A 4,261-nucleotide genomic window follows, 5' to 3' on the forward strand; every position below is an offset into this window, starting at 1 on the left:
CATAAAAGTGCTTTGCGATTAATTTCCACAGCTATGTCACCACTACTATTCTTAATTCTATTTATAAATTTTCGCAAATTTATTATCTGGCTACTTACCCTGTAGATGTTAGAGAGTCATTCTGTGTCAACTCAGCTTTAGATTTTAGATTTTGATTTTAGATTTTGATAGTATATAATTCTAAAGAACTAAAGTCGGTCCCCTGGTGCTCTGCTGTTTGTAGTTATGTGGTTCTTTAGCCACTAAGGAGAGGTGCAATTGAATGTGAGAGGATGATAAATCACTCAATAGACCTCATAACAATTTGTCCCCCTCACTTCTGAAATGATGGCTACGCCCCTGCGTTTGAGAACCACTGGATTAGAGAAACATCGTGGAGATGGTTTTTGTATCACTCTGTTTCACTGTGGACGGTATATCTTTGGCTCTGGAGGTAAACTGTACGTAACAGGTAAGGAGAATATTTCATGTCCCTTCAGTTGTTTTATAGAACAAGTTGAAAATGTGTTTTAATGAGTTTCTGCTGCTTCAGGCTTCTCATGTTAGTTTTTCCATCATTAGTAGAGAATTCTTGTGGCCGTGAAGCTGTTGTTCTATTAAAAGATTCATAATTCCTGAAACAACGACTCAAGTTATTCTTTAATTCTGCAGGAGATTAAACTGATTTTTATATAAAAAGTTTGATGTTGGAAATGTTACAAGTATAAAGTATTTGATTATCTCAATAATTCAGCAGAATACAATATTAGAAATGAATTAAATAATGTTGTAGAGGATCAAAATTCATAAATGATTGTACCATATATCTAATTCATGCATATTAATTTGTTTTTTAATATATGATTCAGAAAAATAAATAATGACACACTATATATTTGTATCACGAGGCACTATTAATAACTTGATTTCAATTATATTACTGTAATTATAATTTTGAAAGTATATTATATTATACTATATTATATTGAATTTGCCCAAGTCATGAAATGAAGTCATAGAAAAAAATGATGCATTTATTTTCTTTTGTGTGTGCAGTTTGAGTATTGTTGTTAATATATATTATATGTAATATATATTGAAATAATTTTGATTACTTAGAGATGAAGGTAAATATGTCTAATATTATTATATCTATATTAACACTATGAATCAACAAAATGTGATAACTCTATGAAGGTATGTAAATGTATCTTCAATATTATGTTATATTATATTGTACCATATGATATATCAAAATTGTAATGAAAGAAGTAAATACATTATTATTTGTATCATTTTCTTAAGCAAGATTAAAATAAATGGTGGGAAACATAATATTATCATATTAGCAACTATATTATATGTGAAGGTGAATATGGAACTTGTAGTAATATGTATATAAACCCTAATATAGGAAATACAATTCAACTATATTAAGATACTTTTCATAGTTATAAAAGCTGTATAAAGATATACAAATGTATCTTCATAATTATATTATATTATATTTAATGATATTATATGTAAATCCCCCTCATATGTTGATAACATCTAAACATTTGTATGTAATAATATACAGCAGTCATTATTCATATTTGACATTTCATTCATTTAAATGTATTCTGACAAACGTCTAAGTATATGATGGTAATTAAATAATATGTTATACATGTTGAAATCATCACAATTACTTTGATATGAAGGTGAATATTGTTATAATATGTATATTAGTCCCTTCTGAATACACAAAGTGGTATAACTGTATAAAGGTATCTTCATAATGATATGATAGTATATGATAGTATGTTATCGTTGACTGTGTGAATGTGTGTCTGTGCTGCTTGTTGCTGCTGTCAAACTTCAGATGAGCAGGTAATGAAGCCCGTGGTGAGCGTGTACCCAGCAGCATCCAGAGCCCACCTGGAGGGGAAGAGCTCTCTGCTGTGTCTGGCCTCAGACATGTTTCCTCCTCTAGTCCGGTTCTCCTGGAAAAGACGAAAGGAGAATGGTTCTCTGGAGGAGGAGGTGCTCCCTGCTGTGGGAGAGCAGCTGGAGATCAGAGAGTCGGGACACGCCGCCTCCATCTTGCTGCTCCATCAACAAGAGATCAGCACATATAAATACCGCTGCTCCGTCCAGCACGAGGGGGGCACAGTGGAGGCCCAAGCAGAACAAGGTACTGAAGGCTTGGTGACTGTTCAGCAGTGATTCAGCTTCATGTGGATGCACTGCTGTCCAAGATATCAGAGGAGCAGACGACTGACGTCGCTCACTGTCACTCCTTTTCTCTTCCAGAGGTTCCAGCTCCAGCTGCCTCCTGTCCTCCAGAGAGAGAGCCAGCAGACCTGCCAGCTATGCAGCAAGCTGACTGTGAGATCAACTGCTGCCCCCTTTAATATAATATATATGATATGTTAGAATAATAAAAAGCTGCTTGGGGTCGCTGCAGTGAGGACTTAGCCTCGAAACATGGGGTGCCAACTCTACCGACTGAGCTATGCGGCGCCCCGTTATGCTGCTATTTAAATCATTGTTGGCTCCATCCCTACAACGCTTGGTGGGCCCTTATTGGTTGTTTTTAAGGAGGGCCTTTGAACTTTCATTCAAATTGTAGCCGACCTCTGTCTTCATGCAAAGCTGGTTTTAAATAAAAGTTACTCTGATGAGAGAAGAGATGGGCATGAGGACTTAGGACACCAGTTCCAAATATCAAGCAACCACATTTATTGTTTAGCTTTTTTGCTCTTTGTTACCGTCTTAGTCGTCAGACCAAATGTTCTTCAAAAGAGGATAAACCCGATTGGCCTGACATTTCCTCCTCACATGTTTCTATCTAACAAAACATTCTGCTTCAATCCATATTTGTTGGCATTTAACCTTCAAACACTACATTTTCACTGTTGTGAGAAAGACAAAGGGAGGCAGCACCTGTATTAACGGGGAAGTCTAGCAGCCATCAAACAGCACCAGAAATTACATTATAGAACCGAAAAATCATAATTCACCCACTTGTTTAGGACAATGACATCATCAAATTAACAATAGACATTCAAAGCGTCAATCTACAACCTTAATAGAAGTAAAATATAAATGTAAAAATGTCTTATGAGGGCTGATCTGGGACAAGCTGTTACTACAGACTTGTGGACAGCTCTTACCACAGAGTCATATGTAACCATCACCTGTCATTTCATTCAGAACGGGGAGTTGAATACTCTATAATCATTAAATAAGAGTACTGGAATATGGAAGTTACTTATGTGTGTGTGTGTGTGTGTGTGTGTGCGTGTGTGCATGTGTGTGTGTGTGTGTGTGTGTGTGTGTGTGTGTGTGTGTGTGTGTGTGTGTGTGTGTGTGTGTGTGTATGTGTGTGTCTCAGTGTCCTTCCAGTCTCAGTGCAGGGTGAAGCTGCTCTGCCTGCTGTACACAGTGCTGATAGTGAAGAGTCTTGTGTACTGCTGTGGACTCAGTCTGCTGATGATCTCCAGAAAGAAGGGACGCTCCACCAACTGCTCACATGCTGACTGATCACCATCACATCTCATCAATTCATCTCATTTATCACTTTAATTATATTCACAAATATACATGATGACTTGATGAGGTTGGTTGTATGGTGTGTCTTTTTATACAGGATAGATACAGTCATCCTAAAAATATAAATACATATTTAGACATTATATTTACAGTAATTAAGTGTAAACTCTTTGTATTGTTACTTTGATAGTTAAGATGAATAGTTAGCTGACTGGTTGATGTTTTATTCTTTACAGTATTTTTCTGTGCTTGTGTTTGTTTTTAATACATGATTCAGAGTGTGGCAGATTTGTCAAATTATTTTACTGTAAGATTCTTAATAAACTGAAAATTCACAGTGTTTTATGGACATCCTTGTTTTTATGGATTTGAGTTTGGTTTCATAGCAAATAATCAGGAACAGAACCAAGTTTGTTGAGTTTGTTGGCACCAGTAATGTGACTGTGGATGTAAGTCGCTGTGAATATACTTTCATACAGCACCAAGAACAAATGTACAGGAAAATATGCATATAAGCACACAGCTAAACAAGGACAACAGAGCTAAACAAAGAGAAGCAAACATATACACACGGCTATTATATACAGCTATTATAGTCAATAGGTGTGGCGGTCCCACCAGGTTCAGTGCTGACCCCCTTTTATATTGGTGTCAGTGTGGATGTTAAACTCTATGCTGACGACACTGTCCTTTAAACACAAACAAACAGCAGAAGTTTTAGCTTTGAAGCATTTTATTGAAGCAT

The 4,261-nt window shown here is 36.1% G+C and overlaps 1 gene segment (V, D, J or C); it reads left to right on the top strand.

The window, feature by feature from the left end:
• The first annotated feature begins 369 nt into the window (after positions 1 to 369).
• On the top strand, positions 370 to 3,853 carry LOC311012532 (immunoglobulin lambda constant 6-like). The segment is given in 4 exons: positions 370 to 451; positions 1,844 to 2,155; positions 2,275 to 2,349; positions 3,359 to 3,853.
• Positions 3,854 to 4,261: the final 408 nt, after the last annotated feature.

The sequence above is a fragment of the Eutrigla gurnardus genome (genome assembly GCF_963514095.1).
Source record: "Eutrigla gurnardus genome assembly, chromosome: 4".
NCBI classification, from domain to species: Eukaryota; Metazoa; Chordata; class Actinopteri; order Perciformes; family Triglidae; genus Eutrigla; species Eutrigla gurnardus.